This window comes from Orcinus orca, chromosome 8 (genome assembly GCF_937001465.1).
Source record: "Orcinus orca chromosome 8, mOrcOrc1.1, whole genome shotgun sequence".
NCBI lineage: Eukaryota > Metazoa > Chordata > Mammalia > Artiodactyla > Delphinidae > Orcinus > Orcinus orca.
Window position 1 is genome coordinate 37,181,591 of NC_064566.1, and position 26,967 is coordinate 37,208,557.

At 45.8% G+C, this 26,967-nt stretch overlaps 1 long non-coding RNA gene across 2 annotated transcripts in view; it reads right to left on the reverse strand.

Moving 5' to 3' along the window:
* LOC117197399 (uncharacterized) overlaps positions 1-26,451 on the reverse strand; it is a 49,170-nt gene extending 22,719 nt beyond the window's left edge. Inside the window, exon 1 of one of the 2 annotated variants that reach the window (XR_007478782.1) lies at positions 20,076-26,451. This is a non-coding gene — a long non-coding RNA (uncharacterized LOC117197399). The remainder of the gene's footprint in view (positions 1-20,075) is intronic. The other variant, XR_004477989.2, reaches the window with a different exon arrangement.
* Positions 26,452-26,967: the final 516 nt, after the last annotated feature.

Sequence of the window (26,967 nt, forward strand, 5' to 3'; positions counted from 1 at the left end):
TCCTATTTAGATTCTTTTATTGCTTTTTCTTTTCTGATTGCTGTGGCTAAAACTTCCAAAACTATGTTGAATAACACTGGTGAGAGTGGACAACCTTGTATTGTTCCTGATCTTAGAGGAAATGGTTTCAGTTTTTCGCCATTGAGAACGATGCTGGCTGTGGGCTTTTCATATGTGGCCTTTATTATGTTGAGGTAGGATCCCTCTATGCTTACTTTCTGGAGAGTGTTTTATCATAAAAGGGTGTTGAATTTTGTCAAAAGCTTCTTCTGCTTCTATTTAGTTGATCATATGATTTTTATCCTTCAATTTGTTAATATGGTGTATCACACTGATTGATTTGCATATATTGAAGAATCCTTGCATTCCTTGATCATGGTGTATGATCCTTTTAATGTGCTGTTGGATTCTGTTTGCTAGTATTTTGTTGAGGATTTTTTCATGCATATTCATCAGTGATATTGGCCTGTAGTTTTCTTTCTTTGTGACATCTTTGCTGGTTTTGGTATCAAGGGTGATGGTGGCCTCGTAGAATGAGTTTGGGAGTGTTCCTCCCTCTGCTATATTTTGGAAGAGTTTGAGAAGGATAGGTGTTAACTCTTCTCTAAATGGTTGATAGAATTTGCCTGTGAAGCCATCTGGTCCTGGGCTTTTGTTTGTTGGAAGATTTTTAATCACTGTGTCAATTTCAGTGCTTGTGACTGGTCTGTTTATATTTTCTATTTCTTCCTGTTTCAGTCTCAGAAGGTTGTGCTTTCTAAGAATTTTTCCATTTCTTCCTGGTTGTGCAATTTATTGGCATATAGTTGCTTGTAGTAATGTCTTATGATCCTTTGTATTCCTGCAGTGTCAGTTGTTACTTCTCCTTTTTTTCTAATTCTACTGATTTGAGTCTTCTCCCTTTTTTTCTTGATGAATGTGACTAATGGTTTATTAATTTCGTTTATCTTCTCAAAGAATCAGCTTTTAGTTTTATTGATCTTTGCTATTGTTTCCTTCATTTCTTTCATTTATTTCTGATCTGGTCTTTATGATTTCTTTCCTTCTGCTAACACTGGGGGTTTTTTGTTCTTCTTTCTCTAATTGCTCTAGGTGTAAGTTTAGGTTGTTTATTTGAGATGTTTCTTGTTACTTGAGGTAGGATTGTATTGCTATAAACTTCCCTCTTAGAACTGCTTTTGTTGCATCCCATAGGTTTTGGGTCGTCGTGTCTCCATTGTCATTTGTTTCTAGGTATTTTTTTATTTCCTCTTTGATTTATTCAGTGATCTCTCGGTTATTAAGTAGTGTATTGTTTAGCCTTCATGTGTTTGTATTTTTCACAGAGTTTTTTCCTGTAATTGATATCTAGTCTCGTAGCACTGTAGTCAGAAAAAATACTTGATATGATTTCAATTTTCTTAAATTTCCCGAGGCTTGATTTGTGACCCAAGATATGATCTATCCTGGAGAATGTTCCATGAGCACTTGAGAAGAAAGTGTATTGTTGTTTTTCGATGGAATGTCCTATAAATATCAAGTACGTCCATCTTGTTTAATGTATCATTTAAAGCTTGTGTTTCCTTATTTATTTTCATTTTGGATGATCTGTCCATTGGTGAAACTGGGGTGTTAAAGTCCCCTACTATGATTGTGTTACTGTCAATTTCCCCTTTTATGGCTGTTTGCATTTGCCTTATGTATCAAGCTGCTCCTATGTTGGGTGCATAAATATTTACAATTGTTATCTGTTCTTGGATTGATCCCTTGACCATTATGTAGTGTTCTTCTTTGTCTTTTGTAATAGTCTTTATTTTAAAGTCTATTTTGTCTGATATGAGAATTGCTACTCCAGCTTTCTTTTGGTTTCCATTTGCATGGAATATCTTTTTCCATCCCCTCACTTTCAGTCTGTATGTGTCCCTAGGTCTGAAGTGGGTTCTCTTGTAGACAGCATATATATGGGTCTTGTTTTTGTATCCATTCAGCCAGTCTATGTCTTTTGGTTGGACCATTTAATCCATTTACGTTTAAGGTAGTTATCGACATGTATGTTCCTATTACCATTTTCTTAATTGTTTTAGGTTTATTATTGTAGGTCTTTTCCTTCTCTTGTGTTTCCTGCCTAGAGAAGTTCCTTTAGCATTTGTTGTAAAGCTGGTTTGGTGGTGCTGAGTTCTCCTAGCTTTTGCTTGTCTGTAAAGGTTTTAATTTCTCTGTCGAATCTGAAAGAGATCCTTGCTGGGTGGAGTAATCTTGGTTGTAGCTTTTTCCCTTTCATCACTTTAAATATGTCCTGCCACACGCTTCTGGCTTGCAGAGTTTCTGCTGAGAAATCAGCTGTTAACCTTATGGGGATTCCGTTGTATGTTATTTGTTGCTTTTCCCTTACTGCTTTTAATATTTTTTCTTTGTATTTAATTTTTGATAGTTTAATCAATATGAGTCTTGGCATGTTTCTCCTTGGATTTATCCTGTATGGGACTCTCTGCGCTTCCTGGACTTGACTGGCTATTTCCTTTCCCATATTAGGGAAGTTTTCAACTATAATCTCTTCAAATATTTTCTCAGTCCCTTTCTTTTTCTCTTCTTCTTCGGGGACCCCTATAATTCGAATGTTGGTGCATTTAATGTTGTCCCAGAGGTCTCTGAGACTGTCCTCAATTCTTTTCATTCTTTTTTCTTTATTCTGTTCTGCAGTAGTTATTTCCACTATTCTTTCTTCCAGGTCACTTATCCGTTCTTCTGCCACCTATCAGTTATTCTGCTATTGCTTCTTTCTAGAGAATTTTTAATTTCATTTTTTGTGTTGTTCATCATTGTTTCTTTGCTCTTTAGTTCTTCTAGGTTCTTGTTAAATGTTCCTTGTATTTTCTCCATTCTATTTCCTAGATTTTGGATCATCTTTACTATCATTACTCTGAATACTTTTTCAGGTAGGCTGCCTATTTCCTCTTCATTTGTTAGGTCTGGTGGGTTTTTATCTTGCGCCTTCATCTGCTGTGTGTTTTCCTGTCTTCTCATGTTGCTTAACTTACTGTGTTTGGGGTCTCCTTTTCGCAGGCTGCAGGTTCGTAGTTCCCGTTGTTTTTGGTGTCTGTCCCCAGTGGCTAAGGTTGGTTCAGTGGGTTGTGTAGGCTTCCTGGTAGAGGGGACTGGTGCCTGTGTTCTGGTGGATGAGGATGGATCTTATCTTTCTGGTGGGCAGGACCACGTCTGGTGGTGTGTTTTGGGGTGTCTGTGACCTTATCATGATTTTAGACAGCCTCTCTGCTAATGGGTAGGGTTGTGTTCCTGTCTTGCTAGTTGTTTGGCATAGGGTGTTCAGCACTGTAGCTTGCTGGTCATTGAGTGGAGCTGGGTCTTAGCATTGAGATGGAGATCTCTGGGAGAGCTTTCGCCATTTGATATTATGTGGAGCCGGGAGGTCTCTGGTGGACCAATATCATGAATTTGGTTCTCCCCCCTCAGAGGCACAGGCCTGACACCCGGCCAGAGCACCAAGACCCTGTCAGCCACATGGCTCAGAAGATACTGGAGAAAGAAAGAAAGGAAGGAAGGAAGGAAGGAAGGAAGGAAGGAAGGAAGGAAGGAAGGAAGGAAGGAAGGAAAGAAAGAGAGAGAGAAAGAGAGAGAGAGAAAGGAAGGAAGGAAGGAAGGAAGGAAGAAAGAAAGAAGGGGAGACAGAGAGAGGGAGGAAGGAATGAAGGAAGGAAAAAAATAAAATGAAACAAAGTTATTAAAATAAAATTTTTTTAATTATTAAAAATTAAAAAGTAATAATAAAAAGAAGAAGAGAGCCACCAAACCAAAAAACCAATCCACCAATGATAACAAGCACTAAAAACCATACTAAAAAAAAAAAAAAAAAAAGCAGACAGACAGAACCCTAGGACAAATGGTAAAAGCTAAGCTATACAGACAAAATCACACAAAGAAGCATACACATACTCAGTCACAAAAAGGGAAAAAGGAAAAAAAATATGTATATATTTTGGGAAGTGAGAGGTTTCTGCCAGCATTCAGTAGGTGTTCTGTAGGAGTGTTCCACATGTAGATGTATTTCTGATGTATTTGCGGGGAGGAAGGTGATCTCCTCTGCCATCTTAAAGGCCCCCCCCATGTCTTTTAAATAAGGAAACCCTGTAGCAAATCCTCTAATAGAGTAAAAGCACCCTCTAGAGATTTGATGAATAATCACCTCCCAATATAACTGCTCTGCACATAGTTTTTTTTTTTAAGTGACAAAACCAATAGTGTAAATATATAATGGTCACGTGGTACTTTAAAAAATTCTAGAGACAGCTTTGCTTTTGAGGTCAGGGGTCATTGTTTTATGTTTTTTAAATTTCATTGGCTTATACATTTCTTTTATTCCAATGTTTAATGTGGTATCCATTGAATTACAAATTTTCTTGAGAAAATAAGTCATCACCTTTATTCAGTTGTGTGGCTAGATTATCTTTATGATCTAGATAGTCACTGGTAGTCTTCTTGAGACTGAAAACACAAAGTTGAGGTTATAGCCTTAATTAAGGTTGACATGACATGAAATTTTAATCAGCAGGAAATAAAAGATAAATTATTTTTCTATTTTTATAACTTCTGAGTTGGCTGTAATGTTCCATAGAAGGTAACTCTGATTTCTATGTAATTTCCAGAAATGATCTGGGTCCATAGTTTTGAATTCAATTCCATCCCTTACCAGTGTGTGATCTTGGGCAAGTTACTTAACCTTCTGATCTAGACTGTAAATATCAAAAAGGCAGTAACCATTTGTTTACTTTTAATTTTCAGGCATAGTGCATGGTATACAGAAGGCATCCAATAAATTATCGAAGAAATGAACAGACTAAAGGCACCTAGCACAAGTCAGATGTTTAATAAGTATGAGGATCCTTTGCCTCTTTCTTCTCAGTCCACTTTTTAACTTTTAATTTTGAAATAATTGTAGACCCACAAGGAGATGCAAAAATAGTGTGGGGATGTCCCGTGTACCCATCATCCAGCTACCTGCAATGGTGACATTTTACACACCTATAGTGCATTACTGACTGACTGGCACATAGTCTGACCAGTTTCTGCAGGCACTCACCCTTTTTGTAATATTTGTATATGTATTGATTTGTATAATCACTGCCACATCAAGACACAGAGCTGCCCATCACCACAAAGCAGCTGTCTAGCGCTGCCCCTTTATAATCACACCCTTCCTCCCCTTTCCAAGCCCCTGGCAACCACTTAGCTCTTCTCCATCTCCATAATTTTGTCCATTTGAGAATGTTTTATAAATGAAATCATACAGTATCTAACCTTTCAAGATTGGCTTTTTTCACTCAGCATAATAGCCTCATGATACTTCCCAGGTGTTGCATTTATTCGTTCCTTTTTCTTGCCAGGTAGTGTTCCATGGAATGGATGTACCTCAGTTTGTTCAACCTTCACCTATTGAAGGACACTTGGGTCATTTCCAGTTTGGGGCTACTACAAATAAAGCATCTTTAAACATTTGCATATAGGACATTTTATGTGAGCATGTGCTGTGAACATTTTGTGTGAGAATGTTTTCGTTTCTCTGAAATAAGTTCCCGAGATTGAGATTCATGGGTCATACAGCAAGTATATATTTAACATTTTAAGAAGTTGCCAGACAGATTTCCAGAATGGCTGTTACCATTTCACATGCTCTCCAAGAGCATATGCAAGACCCAGTATCTCCACATCCTTGCCAGCATTTGTTTTATCGGTATTTTTATCAGTATTTTTTATTTTAGCCATTCTGTGTAGTGGTATCTCATTGTGGTTTTAATTTGCGTTTCCCTAACAACTAGTGATGGTGAACATCTTTTCCTGTGTTTATTTGCCACCTGTGTATTAGTAAAGTGTCCAAGTCCTTTGTTCATTTTCTCATTGGATTATTTGTTGCCTTACTGTTGAGTTTAGAGTTCTTTATTCTGAAAACAAGTCTTTTGTCAGGTAGTTTGCAAATATTTTCTCCCAAATGGTACTTGTCATTTCATCTTTTTCCCTGTCTCCTACAGAGCAAAAGTTTTTAATTTTAATGAAGTCTAATTAGTCTAGTCTTTCCTTTTATGGATTGTGCTTTTGGTGCCGTGTCTAAGACCTCTTCTCCTAACTTTAGATCACAAAGCTTTTCTCCTACGTTCTCCTCTAAAAGTTTCATGGTTTTCTATTTTACATTTAAACCTATGATCCATTTTCAGTTTATTTCTGTATAAGGTGTGAGGTGTAGGTCAAGTTTCATGTTATTGGCTATTGATGTCCTGTCCATTTGTTTCTGCCAAGTGAGATAATGGCACCAGGTTCTACAGGAGCCATGGAAGTAAGATACTACCCAGAGGGGCAGGCTGTCTAAACAGTCCCTTGTAAAATTCATCGCCCTCCCCGGGTTACCTAGAATGAGCTCGATGCTACAGAAACCAAACATTTCACCACTGAGTCTTCCTTCTGCAATCATACTGTGCAACCAAATGCTGTTCATGTTGGGTCCCTGAAGAGTCCCCTGCGGCCCCTTGCACCACCACCTAGAGTGAATTTTTGTTTGAAACAAGAAATGAGCATTGACCATTTCTGTTGCACATGATAAAATACCACTTAAGGGTAGGAAAGGGTGTGTTTTATGGAAACATGGTCCCAGAGGTAGAAAGGGCCCAAAGCAGGAATCCCTTCTATAGCATCTCTGCAAAGAAGGACAATATTTCATTCAACAAATATATTTTGAGCAGCTACTATGTGTCAGGAACTAGGCAATGAAGATGCAGAGTGAAAAAAACAGACATGGTCCCTGCCCTCTACTGGGGAAGGGGGTGGAGTACAGGTAATTACACACACGCGCGCGCACACACACACACACACACACACACACACACACACTACTGTATGCCAAAGGCTAGCAACAGAATGCTAAGGCAATATATGGCAGGGACATCTAACCCAGGCTTGGGAAGCCTGGCAATGCTTCCTGGAAGACAAGACACTGAACCTGAGGCCTAGTAGATGAATTGCAGAGAGCTGGGAGGAGTGGAGTGGGTGGGATAGGAATGGTAATAAGAAAGAAGACGCTTCCAGGTGAGGGGGAACAGCATGTGCAAAGGCCCAGAGGTAGGAGTGAGTGTGGTGGAGCAGGGATCTAAGCCTCCAGTACTGCTGGTGTGTAAGATGCAGGGGAAAGAACAAGGAATGAGGCTGCCCAGGTCAGACCATGAAGAGCCTTGAAAGTTCAGCCATTTCATGAGGACACCAGGAATCCACTGCAGGGTTCTAGGCAAGAGCGTAACAGATGCACATTTGCATTTTAGAAATCTCACTCTGGCAGCATGGAGGCAGGTTGGTGGGAATCTAGGCGGCTGGCTGGGGCACTGGTTAGGAGACTGTTGCAAGAGCTGATGGAACAAAATGGGGGCAGTGGAGAAGGGTTGATGCATTTACACCTGAGGAGGAGCCAAGGTTTAAGGAGAGAAGATGCAGTTTTAAAGATCTCTTTGAGGGCTTCCCTGGTGGCGCAGTGGTTGAGAGTCAGCCTGCCGATGCAGGGGACACGGGTTCGTGCCCCGGTCCGGGAAGATCCCACATGCCGCGGAGCGGCTGGGCCCGTGAGCCATGGCTGCTGAGCCTGCACGTCCGGAGCCTGTGCTCCGCAAAAAGAGAGGCCTCAACAGTGAGAGGCCCGCGTACCGCAAAAAAAAAAAAAGATCTCTTTGAGAAATGGAGGGATAAGTTGTGCAGAGAAACAGAGGTGAGTTGAGGGATCAGTGAGGATGGAGCCTTTGCTTGGACACCCCTACTGAGGAAGAGCTGGCTTATTGCTTCCCCTTTGTGACCCTCCCATGTTTGACAGGTCTGCCTGAGCAGAACCCTGCTACCCTGTAACTTCCCTGCCTTGGTCCAACCTTGGCCCTGAGGGACCACCCTGAACGAGTCCACCTCTGCTGGTCATGGCAGCCCTTTGACTGTTTTAAAGACATGGGTCACATTCTCTCAAGCTTTCTTTCCTCCAATTTATTCACTTCCCCCTTGGCATGGGTTCCTCTTCCGGGTAGTCCCTCCACTCCCCACCTTTAATTTAATCACGTGATGCCCAAACTCTGGATAGAGTCTGATCAGCCAGAAGACAATAAGCGTCCCCTTCTGGAGCCTGACACTTCTACCTGCAGCATCCCCACACTCCTCTGCCCTTGTCAGGAAGCTGCCCCCCTTCCCTGCACATTTGAGGCAACACCTCCCAGTAGGATCTGTGGTAGCCTGGGCACTGGGACAGGCCTGGGCCCAGAGCCTCAGCTGGGGAAACAGGTTTGACGAGGCCCTCGCTGCCTCACTTCCGATAGCAAACAAGCCATGCCTGGGAGGACACGACCCAGCCTCACCAGCCAATGGATCTCCTGCCTTTTCTCCTCTGGGGAGAATCAGGGCACCAGCGACTATTCACTGACCGCCGTTGGGTGTGTGGCTTGGTGGGGAAAATAGAGCTGGGACACTGACTCTGTCCTCAGGGACTATGCAGCCTCGTTGGGAGAGAGGATATAGAACGGGTGGTCAGAGACGGGCCTTTACAGAGGAGACAGGGCCACAGCTAGACCTCGAAGGATGGGGGAGTCTCAGCTGGTGAGAAGAATAAGGCGATGCACTAGGACGGCACGGAGAGACGCAGAGGTCAGAGGACTGAAGGTGGACCCAGGGAAGGAAAAGAGGACACTCTGGTCAGAGCAGAGACTCTATGCGTGAATATTGAGAGAAAATGCTGTAAAGGTAGGTTGGAACCATAGCGGGCTAGACTCTCCTCTAGGTAGGGAGCTGCCGAGGGCTCTTGAACCAAAGAAGGAGATGATTAAAGTGGTGAGTGGTTTGGGGTCCGGGTCTGGCAAAGTTAGCGATGAATCCTGCCCTCTGCTGTGGCCCAGGATGCCCAGGGAGGGTAAAACCCTTCCCGGAAGTCATCCAGGGAACCTAGCTGGCACCTGGCTGGCCTAGTTTTAAGTCCCCTTCGGGTGATCTTTCCAATAGCCTTTCCTAGGGGGATAAAGACAGGGACAACAGTGAACTATTCAAATGAGTGACCTGGGAAGTGCTTTGAGCGGCAACAACAAAGGCTGTAATCTGGGAGCAGAACTGGCTACATCATCCCGTTGGTCCCTTGGTTACAAATCGTTAAGGATTTCAAGATGGCAACATTGAACCAAGCCTGGGGCCCCTCTAAGCACAGAGTCCTGTGCAACTTTAGGGGCTGCACGCTCATGATGCTGGCTCTGTCTGGGGGTCAAGACGAGAGCAGGTTCTTATCCAAAAGCACACAGTGGGCTTGCAGTGGGGCTCCCACACTCAGAAGGCTCACAGTCAGTCATCTCCCTCTCTGTCCTGGACAGGTGACAGCCCAGCAATCCAGCTCAGGCAGCTTATGGCTCTTGGCCACAGGAAAAGAATAGACCAGGGACAGGAAACCTGAGTTCCAATCTTGATTTTGCTTTCAATCTGATGTAAGAATCACTTAACTTCTGGGTCTTGGTTTTATGGCCCATATTAAGTGTTCAGCAGGTATTGTTTCTCTCCCTTTCCATAAAGAAGCCCCAATTGTAGGACCTCTACCGCATGGCCTCTTGCTGGAGTATTTGAAGCAAAACACAGGTTCCAATGATGGGTCTTGAGTTGCAGAAAGAACTCAGTGAAATGCATTTGTATCTTGGAGAAAACTCCAAATACTCTTTTGCACCCCATACCTTCCAACTTCACTAGAAAAGTCATCTTTAGCCATTCTCCGCCAGAGATGTGTTTGAAGAGATTTCAGGTCTACGCTTGGCTCTTCTGCTGACTCTCTGTAGGACTGCAGGACACTGACTTCCTCTCCCTGTGCCTCAGTTTCCGCTCCTGTAAAATGTGAGAATATGACAAGGTTCTTTTCTGCTCTCAGTTCTGCATTTTCTTGAATCTGTGAAGTAACTGGTCCAGCATTGCATGATGTCATCACATGATGTTGGGATGAACTTCTCTGGCTCTGTCATTAGAAAATAAGCTCACTGAGGTCAAGAATGATTGTGATCTGTCTCTGAACCTCCAGTTCCTGGCACGGCAGTTTGCACTCAACTGAGTGTTGAATGAACAGAGACATCAGTGGATGGACGAGGTCTCTGGGTGGGGGGGGCATCAGAACAAATGAGCCACGAAGTGAAAACAGAGATATGATCAGAAGGTGAGGCCTAAGGGGAAGAAAGAGAACCAGGGCAACATCGTAAGGAGGGAGATTGAGTACTGGCTGACCAACATCTTAAATAACAATACAAAGGAAACAGAAACTTTAAGGCTTAAAGAAAAAAACCACTGGATTTCATAATTAGGAGGTCAGTGGTGACTTCTGAGAGAAGCCAGGCTGCCCAAAGTTAAGGAATGGGTGGGTGATGAAGAAGTGTGAACAGCAGACATAAATGAATCAAGAAATTTTGTGGAAGAGAAAGATACGAAGGTCACAAAGCATCTGGGAAAACTGAAACAAGAAGCATCAATCGTTTATTGGTCTCTTTGCTTTGAGAAAAGGAGAACCAAAACATTTGTTAATCCAGAGAAGGAGACAAGGAGGAAGAGACTGAAGACTTTAGAGAGTGAGAGAGGAGGCCGTTGATGGATTTATGTCCTTGAGGAGTCAGGAGAGAGAGAGAACCAAGGGCACAGCTCTTTCACCCCCACTCTCTGCCACCTGCAAATGTGACAAGTGTATCAGCGGGTGCTCTAGAGGGAAGCCAGACCTCAGAAAGGGGTTGGGCAAGGTGACTTTTAAGGTGCCCTCCCACCAATTCTATGACCACCGTGTCCATCCATCCTTATTGTGCCACGTGGCCCACAAGCAGATGATGGCAGACAACGTGAAGAACATCTTTGAAATACAGTCCAGTGCCCACAGCATTCCCTGATCTACCAACAGCCCTGACTGATCAAACAGGAAATGAGCCCTTGGAGACAAACTCCATGTGTTTTGGGCTGTGGCCCAAGGAGGGAGAGTGGCCGAGTAGGAAAAACACCAGATTGGGAGTCTAGAGTCCAGATCCTGTCTCTCCTTATCACTCTCTAAGCGTCCTTGGGTACTCCCCTTCTCTGTGAGTCACAGTCTTCCCTGGAGAAACAGGAGTGTGAGATCAGTGACTGGTTTACTTCTATGTTCTCTGACTCGAGTTTTTTTACAGAGTCATCCTGAAAGAGCTGGCATTGTCTCTGAGGTTCTTGGGCAGTTCTGCACTTCGTGTGATCACCACATACAATGGGCAAAACAGGTCCTGTGAAGGTAAAGCAAATAAGTCCTCCCTGGCAATTCACACTCGTGTCACTGCAGAGCTCACAGCACTGGCACCGGCTCCAACAAGAAAACCCACATGCTTGTCAGTGACATCCTGGGCCCTCCCATTTGGGCTGTGGCACCAGCATAACCGAATCATGTTTGGCGAAGGAAAGATCCTGTCTGGCTTTGTGCTAATGACACTGAAGAAAAAGTCAGTACTCTTTGGGGGACTGAATTCCTAACTGACTTCCAAGTTCTGAGTTCAGAACTAGGTTTGCCCTTTCTGGACAAAGCTCCCCCAGGATTAAAGGGAGCTGATGTATCTTTGTCATCAAACACATCATGACAAATTAGTCTTTCACTAATTCATCCAAAAATGCATTGAGCAACTGCTTTGTCCATTAAAGGTGTGTGAACCGATGGATGGATGGACAGAATGGATGGATGATGGGTGAGTTCACTCACCAGCTGGGCATATGAGACAGGGTTTTCTCTCTCACAAGTGACAAAAACTTAAATTTAAGTACCTTAAGAGAGAATAAAAAAAGAAACGCACTGATTTATGTATCTGAAAACTTATCAAGAGTTTGCAAAAGTTCCTCTTTACCTTGCAGCTCTGCTTTCTTCTGTGTTAGCTTCAGTTTTAGACAGTTTTTTCTCCAGTGGCCAGGCTTACCCCCAGCAGCTCCAGGCTTACATTCTTCTAGCTTTGCAACCCCAAAGGAAAGAGTGCCTTGCCTCCAGGAGTGCTAGAAAAAGTCAAGAGGATGTTCACTGGCTCAGCGTGTGTCGTGTGCTCATCCCTCACAGATCCTGTGGCCAGGAGGGTCCAGTGCTGAGTCTGAGTCCTGGGCATACCCACAAAGTCTAGAGGTGATGTCAGCCCCAAAGAAACCCCACAGACTGAGAGTGAGGATAGAAGAGAAGAGAATGGATCCCCGGCAGGCAAAGTCCTCAGATGCCCTCTCACTTGGTAACTAAATATAAAGCAGTCCCTTTGCCACTTAGAACCTCTCACTTTCCTCCCCGGTCAACCTCAACACACAGGCTTGTGATATGAAGGCCCTTTGAGAAGGTGGGGAGTATTCTTCTCACTGGTCATTTATTAACAACCACCACAGTTCCTCCTCCCTCTTAAAGCTTTCCCCAACATCTTGGCCTCCAGACTCTTCCCTTTTCTGACCTAGGCCACTTAACATTTCGTGTCATCCAATGTGACAACTAATCATTCAGTGTATCTGGAGCAGAAACAGTACCTAGATTTTTGTCTGGCCCAACAAGAAAGAGTGCCATGAATAAGATCCTCTCTCCCCACACAGGAAACTCGCAATCTAGTCAGTGACAAATCTTGCATTGTTCTCTAATTGCTCTGTGTGGAAGTCTAATCTCCAAAACAGAACTACCGGCTCCCTGTGGGCGAGGCCAGGCCTCACCCTTCTCTCCCGTCACCCGCATCCCTCCAGGCTGTCTCACCTTGAGTGGACCAGTCACGGGGCCTTGGAGCCCCCAGCAGTGAAAGTGCTGGAAGCCTGACATGCTATAGGACACTCATGTTCCCAGCGGTCAGGACAGTCCTCCTCTTTGCCACCTCACACCGCACGCCCTGCTTCCCACGCCACCTCATCCTGGGCCCTCGGTCACCGCATCATAGTCACCCTCACCCCCAGCTTAACAGTGACTTCCGTCTTTGGTTCTGAAGTCACTGGAGCTGTGTGGCCCTGGCTGTCCTTTGCATCCAACCATTTCCAAGCCAAAGGGAGGAAGGATCCTTGTCTAATCTGTACCAGACCATCCAACAGAGTGGCAGCTTCATGATCTGCTCCTGCAGTCAACAGATATGTTCTCAGCATCCACCGCTCTGTGCCCAGAACATGTGCTGGGTTAAGTGGTGAATGGCGGGCAGGGCTCTGTCCTCCAGGAGCTCACACACCAGCAGGAAAGACCACTGGCCCCTCACCCAACCCTGGGAGAGGTTTTCATGCTCCCTAGTGATCCCTCCTATCCATTCATCAGAATGGGGATGAAAGGAACTTGGTACAAGTAGCCAGGTGTCTTGGTCATGGTACAGGGGAGTAGGGAGGAGAGGAATGGAGTGGCCTCATGATGGGTCACTCAAAGCGGTCCTTCTGTGTCATTTGTCAATCAGGTCCCTGGACTAAACCCAAACTCACTCTCCCTCACCTACTGCCCAGTAGGTGTTGGGGTAGCCACTGGCCACATGCTGGGGCATCTTGGCTTTGGCCTTAGCCATTTTTTTTTAATTGGGGTATAGTTGTTTTACAATGTTGTATTAGTTTCTACTGTACAGCTAAGTGGAGTTCCTGTGCTATACAGCAGGTTCTCATTAGTTATCTATTTTATATATATTAGTGTATATATGTCAATCCTAATCTCCCAATTCGTCCCACCTCCTTCCCCCTTTCATGTCCATATGTTTGTTCTCTACATCTGTCTCTATTTCTGCCTTGCAAACTGATTCACCTGTACCATTTTTCTAGATACCACATATATGTGTTAATATACGATATTCATTTTTCTCTTTCTGACTTACTTCACTCTGTATGACAGTCTCTAGGTCCATCCACGTCTCTACAAATGACCCAATTTCGTTCCTTTTTAGGGCTGAGTAATATTCCATTGTATATATGTGCCACATCTTCTTTATCCATTTGTCTGTCAATGGACATTTAGGTTGCTTCCATGACCTAGCTACTGTAAATAGTGCTGCAGTGAACATTGGGGTGCATATGTCTTTTTGAATTATGGTTTTCTCTGGGTGTATGCCCAGTAGTGGGATTGCTGGATCATATGGTAATTTTATTTGTAGTTTTTTAAGGAACCTCCATACTGTTCTCCAAAGTGGCTGTATCAATTTACATTCCCACCAACAGTGCAAGAGGGTTCTCTTTTCTCCAAACCCTCACCAGCATTTATCATTTGTAGATTTTATGATGATGGCCATTCTGAATGGTGTGAGGTGATACCTCACTGTAGTTTTGATTTGCATTTCTCTAATGATCAGTGATGTTGAGCATCGTTTCATGTGCCTCTTTGGCCTTAGCCATTTGTTTAAGGCAGCCACCAGGACTCTCCTGGGAGGTTCCTGTGCCCTACTACTTACCCCAGTGTGCCCAAGTCTGCAGTGGGTACACTCGGAAAGCCTTGCTTCCCTTACATCTTTCAAATCAGCACAGGCCTGAGTGCTAGAGAGCAGCTCAAAGGACAGCTCATGGACAAGTCTAAAGTGAAATAAAGCAGCCAAACTGAACTGAGCCAAACTGAACGACCCTCTCCTAGGCACACAGGAATTGATTTGTTTTTTAAAGGAGGAATATTTCCTGATCCATCTGCTCTTCACTGAGTATCCCTTGAACTCCCAAAGGTGAGGCTTTCCCTGGCAAATTTCTGCTCTTATCGCCTTTGAAGTCATAGGTGAAATCAATCCCGGGATCCCAGTCCCCTTCTCTCTCCCCCCACCTCTTCTTTCTGACATTAAAATCTGTTTCTGCCTTTCATATCCACACAGGAGGGGGCAGAGCTCTACTAATGAATGTTTGAGAAGCCCTTTGAGATCCTGGATGAAAGGCACCTTATAAAATACAATAAAAAATAATAGGAGTAATTACTAGCTGGGCTAATCCCTGTAGGATAATTTGAGAGCTTTCCTCAGGCAGATTCTGAATTCATGCAGAAACACATGGATTCACGAGGCAAAACTAATTTGAGAGTTCGGGGGCCATTGCTATGCTTCTCCCATTCTAGGATCGTGTACTAGAATCTTTCTGAAACCTGAGGTGCACTGCAGCGGGCCAGAGCTGGAAAGGATCTTTGAGATGATCTGTCTAACCTCTTTGGTGTGCAGATGATGCTGTGAGGCCCAGAGAGGCGAGGTGACCAGCTCAAAGTTGCACAGCAAGTGTGAGAGCTACAGCTCTAGAGGTCCAGTCCCTGGATACCCCAATTCGGGGGCTCCTGTTACCCCACTCTCAATCAATAACACACCCTTTCCCATCTCTGTATACTGATCACCTTCTCTTGCACAGCAGAGCATTGGAATAAGAGTCAGATAGAGCTGAGTATGAATCCTAGCGTATGAAAGACAGTAGCAGACAAGTAAGCCTCAGTTTCCTCATGCGTAAAATGGGAATAATGATGCCTTCCTATAGAGGTGCTGTGAGGAGCCAGTGAGAAGTGCACACAGGAGTACCTGGCATGGAGCACATGTTCAGTCAATGCTGCTTGAACGAATGCTCCAAGAATGAGCCTGGCAGTGCCAGGGTTTGACCTACAGTCCTTGTTTTATACAGCTATGTTCAGTCTGTATTTAATGAGCACCTACTATGTGCTGATCTCTATGCTAAGCTCTCCAGGACGCTATCTCATTCAATCATCATCACCATCCCCATGAGGCCAGCAGTGTCAAATCGAGGTTCGGGGAGGTTAGCTAACTTGTGCAAGGTCACACAGCTGAAGAGGAGGCAGGACTTGAACCCGTGCTCCCAGCCACTATGTAACACTGCCTTCCCTTACAAAAAGAGGCATGAACATTGTTGTAACCACAGTGGAGCCCGCAAAGGAGTCTCTGCTGTGATACAGGAAAGGAGTGATGGAGGGGCCGGGAACAGTAGTAGCCTAACATGATCCACTGAAGCACTTTTACCTTCAAGGTTATGAAAGTAACACTCTTCTCCTTACGTCAGATTATTTCTTCTGAGCGCTGCACTGATGCAAGCCACACGATCTCCCTCAGGAAGGGCAGTTAGTAGCTGTAGCTGAATTTGGAATCAAGAAATCTTGGGACTTCCCTGGCGGTCCAGTGGTTAGGAGTCTGTGCTTTCACTGCCGAGGGCTCGGGTTCAATCCTTGGCTGGGGAACTAAGATCCCACAAGCCGTGAGGTGCAGCCAAAAAAGAAAAAAAAAAAACTAGATCCGGGTCCTGGATCTGCTCCTTAGAAGCCAAGTACCTTAAGCACTCTGCCTTCAGAGTCCCGTGCTCCTGGTCTGTATAACAAGGATAACTCTTCCCACTTTACCCCTCCAAATGGGCTCTTTGGAGTCTCAAGTGGGAATGAACATGGAAGTACTCTGTCAGTTGCAACCTTCTGTACGAATGTAAATCATTGCTGTTACTAGTGATAGTTTTAAGCCTTTCAATGTGATAAAGCAAGTGGCTAGGGTCCCAGGCTGGTGGTGGACTTCAGGAAGACTGACTCAACACAGCTGGCAGGCAGGGGACAATATGCATTACCGGTCTTCGAAGGACAGTTTAGTGCATTCAGAGCTCTGACCTCAGATTATTTGATTGGAAGAGGGCACTTTAGGGGCCCAGCCCTTTGAAATTCAATTGTAAACCTAATGGGTTCCATTTATTTCACGTTTCATCTTTTTCCCAGATGAGACCCAAGGTCAGAACCTGTTGTTTCACATTCTCTGCTTCTGTAAGTGTGGAAGAAACCAGCCCCTGTGAAAGGCCACTCACTGGGTTAGGCCGGCAAAGGAGGAAAGAGGCTGATGCGAGCGTTGTTAATCACTCCCGGGTGATTTCTTCATCGATGAAGACTTTCCCAAATACCACCTAGAAACTAGAATAACCAGGACTGTGCCCTTCTGAACTACCCTCCTCAGGATGGATGGCTCTGAGTCACCCTCTCCAGAGATTTCCAGGGCTGATCAAGACTGTCAGAGCTAAAGGGAACTCCCAAGTTGCCCTCTTCCAGCCTTTGGGCCTCTTGGAGAGACAGCCGTCTGACACCCCAGAGACGGGATGCTCACTCCCTCATGTTGTTGGACACTCTCCAGCCACCATCTGCCTCCAGGTGATTCTCTCTCACTGCTCATGGGGCCTCCAGCACCACTGGTATCATGTCAACTTCAAGACACCCCTTCCCAAGACTAAATTCCCCATATTAGAGGGCAAACCAAAAGTACAACCAAAAGTGCATGGCTTTAGGCATCAGAAAGAAAGGCCTGAATTCAAACCCTGGATCAATAACTCATCAGCTGTGTGACTTTGGGAAATTTAATTAACCTCTCTGACCTTCAGTGTGCTTATCTTTAAAACAAATAATAATCATCAGTACCTTTCTGGATTGTTGTTAGGATCCAAACTAACACAGAGAACGTGCTTGCACATAGTAGGCATTCAATAAGCAGTAGTCTTTATATGGCAAGACTCATTCATTTTAGAAAACAGGTATTGAGGGTTTACTTTGTGCCAGGTGCTCTGCTGGGTGCTGCACACAGGAGAGCAGAAAAGAGGAGTGGAAAGAGAATGGGCTTTGGTGTCAAAGACCTGCGTTCTAATCCAAACTCAACCATTTACCAACCTGGTAACCTTGGACAGTGGACTGACTGAGCCTCCCTGGACCTCCCTTATCTCATCTCTGCACAGGGATGGTGTAGGTGTTAAATGAGATGATGTACATCAAGTGCTGAACCCAGGTCCTCGCTCAGCATGAATGCTGAGTAAGTGGGAGCCGCACTGCAAGATTCAGGGATGCTGAGTACGTGAAGAAGTTAATGCAAGGCCGAGTTCAGGCAGGACAGGGGATATTTTATTATGTAGAAGTTAAAGTAATCTTATTTAATGTTATGGTTCCTGACACTGTTTGGACTGTTTCCTTTGTCTACTTATTTTCCCAGGGAAATAGACTCTTGAATATAGAGGGACAAAGTCCTGTCCCTTTAGCTTTGCCGTGTTGTCTTTGAGACTAGAAGGGGGTCAAGGCTGGGGTTCAGGGCCAGCTCCATCCAGCTTCCATTCAGAGCGGAGAAACTAAGGCAGAAGATCAGTCGTGTAGGCAGGACATCAGGGAGGGGAACGGGGAAGAGGGGGCAGAAAACTCAGTAGGCACAAGGGCTCCCTGGCCCTACAAACACAGGGCAGGGACAGCACTGAGACCTCTGAGCCCATCCCTGGGGGTCATGCCCAGCTCAAGAATTGCTCAGGGCTGGGTCCATCCATCCAGGGCCTCTGTGGAGCTGAGAAAGGCAGCAGCTGACAGAGACATCACACTAATCCTAGTCTTTTTTTTTTTAATATTTTTTTTGATGAGGACCATTTTTAAAGTCTTTATTGAACTTGTTGCAATATTGCTTCTGTTTCGTGTTTTCGTTTTTTGGCCACGGGGCATGTGGAATCTTAGCTCCGCAACCAGGGATGGAACTTGCACCCCCTGCACTGGAAGGCAAAGTCTTAACCACTGGGCCGCCAAGGAATTCCCAATCCTAGTCTTTCTTCATTTGAGCCACTGGACCCGGGAGAAGCCAGGGGGAAGGAAAAGAACAGTTTCATTTTGTCCCTATCTTGGAATATCCACGCAAAGTGCCTGTCCTGCTTCTGTTTCAGGTAATATGGTAAAGGAAAGCCGTGCTTCTCAACCTATATAAGTCCTCTGGGGTTGTATAAAAATGTAGATTCTGATTCTGTGGGTCTGGGTGGAGCCTAAAACTCTGCATCTCTAAAGAGTTCCCAGGTGATGCTGAGGCTTCCCTGAAACTCTCTGCCTATGAAACATATCCAAATGTTAGAAAAAAATCTTTAAAAAACATATTTTTAAATCAGTGGAAGAGACTTCAAGGAAGGGGAACCTAAGGCCAGGAGTGAAGCCGGCCCCCAGTCCAAGTGGATGCATGTAAAGAAACGGTCACATTCTCTGGGGGACCCTGCACAGCCTCGTGACCTAGAACTGCTATGCGTAGAACTATGCTAGGAATGGGGGACAGGTGACACTCAGCATTAATTCTGTACCCACGCAGGCTGGGGAGTCACACTGGAGACCCCTCCACGTAAAGCCAGGATTCAGGAAGGGCTATATCCTGAGGAAAACGGTGAGAGATAAGAACAGCAACCACACAACAAAAGCAAAACAAAAACAAGGAAAAGTGTCTGTGCCAGACTGATTTGGGGTAGTTGGAGAAAAAAATTGTCCTCTGAGATTTCAGGGCTACTGGCTGACCCTTGCCTGACCAAGCAGGAGTCTGAAATGACATGGTAGCGTGGTCTTAAAACTCCCCTAAATTATCCTTTCAGTTTCAAGTGGACCCTGGTCTATTTTATGTCCTGATGCCCAGTGGAAGCAATCACAAGTCCTCCTGCAGGAATGTACCTCAAGCCAAACCACACAGTATCATCATAGGATTCCCCGCAAAAGGGCCTCACAGTCCAAATCTCAACGCATCCGAGGAAACAGACCACCACGAGTGAGAGGCAGCAGAAAACAGCACTCTGTAGAATCAGACCCACAAAGACTTCAGAGATTGGGATATAGACGATTGAACAATAATGTTAATATGTTTAAAGAAATAAAAAGAAAATTAAAAGTGAGTAAAGAGTAAGAGACTATAAAAATGACCAGGAAGATTTGAAAAAATAATCAAAGTGCCTACTAATGATGATTACATTTCCCTAGCTTCCTATATTGAAGGCAACACATTTTCTATTAGAAAAAAGTTTGGAACGTGCCCATCCCCTCCCTGGCCATTAAATGCAGCCTGTTCACACCTGTCCTGTGTCAGCAGCCGGGAATGTTATTGCAAATATTTTTCCAGAATCATCCCTCTGCCTGGCCCATCCTGTCTTGGGCTACTCCTCCTAGCTCCGGGATTCCCCGGCTTCCTTCTCCAGTTCCCAGATCCTACTTCTGGCCCTCTTCCTTATTTAGGTGACACATCCAGACAGTCCCTGGGTCCCCTCCCAACTCCACATGAGCCCCTCTTTCACAGTGGGACCCTCGGTCCCAGTGTGAGGGGTTGCAAACGTGACGGTGCTAGCATCGGTTATAATCTCACCCCATTCTACCACCACCGCCTGCTTACCTGTTTACAAAGCACCTTTCATGTCCGCCAGAGCACTATCGTTCTCACAAACAGAGAAGAAGGCTCACAGCCATCATCAAGTGTCTAGAAGTCAAAAGAACCAGGATACAAAATAGGACTCACTCCTGTGCTCCCATCTTGGCCCCGCGCTCCTTCTGCTGCTTCACAGCTGCCTCCAATTACAGCAATGCTCAATCACCAACCAGCGCTTTCTGCTCCCTTATTATGTCAAACCCTTACCAGCCTTCACTGATTGATCTTAACTGACATTTCCTTAGTCTTACCCAGTTGGTTGGGAAATCTCTGCGTCATAGCCAAATATATATTTATGGTCAAGAAAATGTTAATTTAGGTTCCATCTAGCTGAAGATAATCTGTCTCTGGCTACAATCAGTGGAGACATAAGGACAAGCTGGCTCAAGTAAGAGTCAGTGAAAGCTTAGCAGAGAAGAGGTGTGGGAGTGAGCCAGGGTCCCATGCAGATTCCCTTCCCCGTCTCAAGGCGGTATCTCAAAATCCCACAGAAAAACATTTTATTTTACTCCCAGAAACATGAAAGACCATGATACATGACAGTATGGGTATATACTACAGATACTAGGCAAATTGTGAAATTTCAGTTAGGGTTCTGTTAGTTTTACTCCTGGGAGATTTTCCAGCCAGAAACTGAAAAGGAAATTTATGGGCGCCCTCTTGTGGGCATATCTAGCACTGCAGGGCCGCCCCCAGCCACCCCTGCGCGTGGGGGGAGTTGACGGAGACAGGCGCTGTTCTGTCTGCCTTCGCGGAGTCTGCATTCTAGTGGAGCCAGGTGGGGAAAAGAACAAGCAGGTAAATGGGCAAGATCCTTTCAGATAGTGAAAGAACATAAAATAGGGTGACGTGATAGAGAGTGCCTGGGTGGAGGGGGTCTGAGTAGGGGGTACCAGTTGTGTGTTCAGAGAAGGTGGCTAGGGGAGGGGATGGCTGAGCTCAGGCCCCCAAGACAAGAAGTTACCGACCACGAGGAGATCAGGGACTAGCGTCCCAGGCAGTGCAAAGGTCTGGAGGCTGAAACGAGCTCGGAGTATCTGAGCACAGAGAAACCAGTGTGGCAGGTGACGCAGAACAAAGAGAAGACCACCGGGCAGTCAGGGCAAAGGAGGAGGCGTCTCTGGGAACACCCACCTCATGCAGGTGGGAAAACGGGGTCTGTTGTACATTTTCAGAACATCTGATTCTCACCCCTGCATCCGCCCCCCCATACCAGGTCCTTCAGCAAATCTAACCAGCTCCGACTCAGACCGTCCACTTGCCTCCTCTCTACAGCCACCCGCAGCCCATTGTCCTCCTCTCCTACAGCAGCTTCCTAATGGATCTCCTTGCCTCCTGCAAGGCATTCTCCCCTCAGCAGAAAAGTGATCTTTTAACTGTAAATGGATAGTAGCTCACCCTTGCTTAGAACTCTTCAATGACTGTGCATTTAGAATAAACCCAACTCAGGCCGTCCTTCTCCCTCCCTCCCTCTGCTCCAGCCATAGTAGACGCTTACCTCTTTTCTGCCACAGGGCCTTTGCACCTGCGGTTCCCCACACCAAGAATGCTCTTCCCCTGGTTCTCGCCAAGTCTGGTTCCTTTTCATCCTCCAGGGCTCAGCTTAAACTTCTCAGAGAAGGCCCCAGGTTACTCCAGATCCCATCACCATGTTGATTTCCTTCATGGTACCCACCACATTGTGTAATTATTTTATTTAATCATTGTTTTCTTGCTTTTTGTCTTTTTCCATCTTGGGTTTTGACCTCCACGAGGGCGGAGACTATAACACTTTTATCCACCACGGGATCTTCTGTGCCTCTGAGGTCCTGGCATTCAAGTGATATTTGTGGAATGAACAAACGAGCCCCAGGAGATGGGAGCCCATGAAGACCTTAGTGATAATGTAGCCCAGTAGCAATTTTTATTTTTAGCACAGAACCTCCTTCCAAATGAAATCTTGTACAGAACCTCAGTGCTGAGACAGCAGACGTGAGCCCTGCCCTCCTGCTTCTGTCTTTGTACCACCAAGAGCCCTGAGTGAGCTGAGGGTGCTACGGGCTCTTAAGAAATCCCCCCGCCCCGCCCCGCCCCCGGTGGCTGAGTTGTCCTGAACGGCCCCTCAGCCCGGCATTTCTCTGGCTGTTGCCCCTGCTTTGATCCTTAGAACAGAAGCAGGATGGAACATGGCATTTCGGACTCTCATAAGCAATTTAGGAAGTGCTTAGAGTTAAACGTTTTGGAGGAAATTTACACTCGGAAACATATTTGGGAACCTGATGATTTACTCCTGGGGGGGCGGGTGTGAGCACGGTGGTTTTCACTTCAAAGAGCAGTGAATGATTGTGGGCTCAGGCAAACTGGGAGAATTCCCTGGAAGCCCTGTGTACCCAGGAGAGGGGGCATGGACCACCCGCTTCTGACACCATGCAGCACAGCCCAGTGGGCCCAAATGGAGCATGAGACAGCAGAGGCTGGGCTCACAGGGCATCTGGGTGCCTTGGGAAGGGGCCTACGTGTGTTGGACATCTTTTATGCCCCACTTCACATATCCTAGGCTTACCTTTTTACCTTGGCCATTGCTGTGGCAACAAGCGCTACAATAATTACACAGAGTATCTCTTGCTTTCTGATGGCTACTTATTAGCTGTGTGATCTTGGGCAAGTTGCTTAACCTCTCTGTCTCTCACTTTCATCATCTGGAAAAGGGGGGTGATAATGGTACTCCCTTCATATGGCTGTAGTGAAGATTATACAAGTTAATACATGTGAAGTGCTTGTAACAGTGCCTGGCACAGAGTACGTACTACCAAAAAGAGAGATGTAACTATTATTATTATTATTATTATTACTCTATCTAGGGCTGGGTGCTAGAGGAGAGAGATGGGCCTCCTAACTCCGAGTCTGCTAGGTTGGGGCCTGCCGTGGACGGGAGTTGACTGCAGACCTCGGGCCTATGGTTGGGAGTGGGGCAGGGGAGCACAGGAACTACCATTTCTCGAACGTGTAGAATCTCAGAAAACTCTCAGGGAGAAGATACTCTTGCTATCTCCTTTTTAGACGTGAGGAAACCAGGCTTAGAGAGGTAGCGAGTTGCCCGAGGTCCCGTGGCCAGGAGTGGCTGACCAGGGCTCCAGCCAGACCCGGCGAGCCTGGACCTGGTGCCCATGGACACCGTGGGAGGCTGCAGAGACCAGAGAGGAAAGGATGTCTCCCTATCGCTCCTTGATTGGTAGCGTCCAGAGATGGTGGAGAGGTGCCTCCCAGCCGTCCAAACACAGGGGATTGCCTGTCTGGGCTGAGAGGAAGGTGGGCCCTGAACCCTGCCTGCCTGAAGTCCAACCAGAGGGCCAGGCTCTGGGGCATGAGGGTGGGGCAGAGGGGCTGTTGGAAAGAGCACTGGGCCAGGCAGGAGTCAGGAGCCGGATTTCAGGCCTGGCTTCCTGTGCAAATACCAGCACCAAAAACAGGGCCCTCCAGGCAACAGGTGCTCAATCAATATTTGCTGAACAAATGGATGAATGAACCAATGACTGAATGACGTGGTCCCTGCTCTTGGGGAGTTTCCAACCTGGAGGACAGACTCATGAATGTCATTATAGAGCAGGATGTGCTGTGTCACTTCTATGGGGTGGCTCGCAGGGGCTGCAGGAGTCAGCCAAGGAAAGCGCCCTGTGAGCCAGGACGTATTCCAAGAAGGGAACTTGACTGGGCCTAAAGGATAAAGGCAGATCCAGGTGGCAGAGAAGAGTGGCAAGCACAGAGCAATGGCAGGCCTGCACACAGAGTGCCTCTGAGGCAGGAACAGTTCAGCGTTTGAAAGGCATGTGAGAAGGTGGCTCGATACTGCACAGACCTTTATACTCTGGAACATATTCTGCTCCAGCAAGCCCCTCCCCTCCATTCTCCTAAAGCATAACTGCAAACTGCACAGTTATCTGTAAACTGGGCATGCGCCCAGCTCCCTGGTACTGGTTTCCTTTTTTAAAAAAAAATTATTTATTTATTTTTGGCTGTGTTGGGTCCCCGTTGCTGCACGCAGGCTTTCTCTGGTTGCGGCGAGCGGGGGCTACTCTTTGTTGCGGTGCATGGGGCTTCTCATTGCCGTGGCTTCTCTTGTTGCGGAGCACAGGCTCCAGGCGCGCGGGCTTCAGTAGTTGTGGCACGTGGGCTCAGCAGTTGTGGCTCGTGGGCTCTAAAGCGCAGGCTCAATAGTTGCGGCGCACGGGCTTAGTTGCTCTGTGGCATGTGGGATCCTCCCGGACCAGGGCTCGAACCCATGTCCCCTGCCTTGGCAGGCAGATTCTTAACCACTGCACCACCAGGGAAGCCCCCCAGTACTGGTTTTCTTAAGTCTGGCCCCATATCAGGAGCTGGCGTAGTACAGAGAACTGTAGGGCCCCAGCCCCACGAGTGTCCTCCTTCCAGCAACTCCCGCCTCAGGGAGCTCCAGGCTGAAGCTGAACCCAGGCCTGGGCCTGCACCTTTGCCCTCCCCCTCCTCAGCCGGCTGCCCAACCCATCACCACGGCGTTCACACACCCCCTACCCGCCCTGCACTGGCCAAACACGGCAGAGGGAAGCCAGAGAAAACCAGACTGGCAGGCCTCACCAGGTGGCAGCCAGGCCTCACCAGGAATTTGGGGAGGAGAGGGTGACATGGGAGTCACTTGGGCTCCCTGAAGCTAGGAAGCCGTGAAGGGGAACTGCCCTCAGCGGGGACCCAAGGGCCATAAGTCTCATTCTTTTCTTCTTACCCAGTAGCCCTGTAAGAGTCGAGAGAATTATACCAGCTATAACGACGCTTTACACCTTTAGAGGGCTTTACAGTTTACAGCCCATGTTTCCACAAGGTATCTACTCTCACAGAGATGCAGCAGCAGAAGTGGAAATGGGCTCGCCCTGAAGAGCCAGTTCGGGCCCGGTGCTCTGCCCCAAAGCCTCACAGGGGAAGACGTGGCCTGAGCAGCTTCAGACCCTGCTGGCCTTGGGGACTTGAATTTCAGGACCAAGATTCAGAGGCTCTGAAGTGTGGGAAAGGAATGGGATGATAAAGATGATGGCGACGAGGATGAGCGCGTTGCTGGTAATCCTAGGGCTCTTACCATGTGCTGAGCACTCGCTTGTGTTTGAGGACCTCGAAACAACCCCATAAGCGGGCAACACCATCTCACACGTGAAGAAACTGAGGGTCAGTGAGGTTAAGCAACGTAACTGGTAGCAAAGTTAAGTTAGTAATCCTGTTAGATCCAGAATCTGAGACTGGGAATGACCATTCCAGAGGCTGGTTTCATAGACACTGCCCTACACTGGCAGGAATAGCTGTCCTTACTACCATCCATGAATAACCACCCAGAAGTAACATGGGTCCCTTTGCTATCCTACTTCAAATTGGATCGCTTTCCAAACTTCATGGACGTCAGCCCCCTGCTGGCCAGTCAAGGGTGATACGAGCCCCACAATAATCATCGACTGCCACCTAGTGGCGCCATGTGGAATGTCACATTTCTTTTCTTTCCCCTCTTCATCCTATGTGATACTTCAAAAACCAGAAACCAAAATGTTAAAAGCAGACTCTTTGCTTCTCCCTGCTTCGACAGCCTGAGAAGAACTGCAGGTAGATGCTATTCCAATTTTATGAATGATGAAATGAAGACCCAAGGGAGTTAAGCAGCTTCTTAAAGGTAACACAATGAGGATTGTATATAGAAGTTAAGGGTCAGAATCATTTATTGAAAGTGTGACTCTGAGTAAGACATTTTATTATTTGTTTCTGGTGGACACAAAAAAAACCCTCTGCTACAGTAACAATTTTTTCTTGGCTTTATTTAATAAAAAGTTCCTCCTTTACCCATCTAGCTCCCATGCTAGCTCTACTGTATTTCAGTTTGGTATTTGAGTGAATCTGTTTCTGGGCTGTCTTTTCTAATCTACTGGTCAATTTGTCTCTCACTAGGTTTGTACCATATAGTCTTAACTGCTACAGCTTCATAATAAAGTGCAGATCCTCTCTCCTTATGCTTCTTTTTCAGAAGCATATTGTCTATTGTTGATGCTTCTTTGTGAATTTAAAAATCAGTTTATCAAAGCTTCACATAATCCGATTGAGATTTTTATTGGAGTTGCATTGACTATATAATAGAGAAACTGAAGAGAATTCATCTTTATAATGTTAAATTTTCCTATCCATGAACATATGCTATCACTTCATTTACTTAAGTAATCCTCAATGTCATTCAAAAAATTTTTCTTAAGGTTATACATTCTTTCAGATTTTTTCCCAATTACAGTTTTGATATTATAAATGGTTCTTTCTAAAATTATGTTTTTAACATTTTTCTACAGCTACAAAAATGCAATAATCATTTTTTTTTTTTTTTGCGGTACACGGGCCTCTCACTGTTGTGGCCTCTCCCGTTGTGGAGCACAGGCTCCAGATGCACAGGCTCAGCGGCCACGGCTCACGGGCCCAGCCGCTCCGCGGCATGTGGGATCTTCCCGGACCGGGGCACGAACCTGCGTCCCCTGTATCGGCAGGCGGACTCTCAACCACTGCGCCACCAGGGAAGTCCAATAATCATTTTTATAACTAAAAACTCCTGTGTACATCTTATAACCATAAATATTAATATATCAATAACTACATTTCTTCCTTTTGGTTAGTGTTTGCCTGGTGAATCTTTTTCCATTCCTTTACTTTTAATCTTTTTGTATCCTTAGGTTTTAAATTAATATCTCATAAATAGTATATAGTTGGATCTCAATAGATTGCATTAATGGTGTAAGAGAGCCAGTAAAGAAGTATGGGGGGCACTGCTGTTTACTCAGGACAGAAGATCCCAAGAAAAGACAGATCCTGCTCTCACCACAATGAATATCCA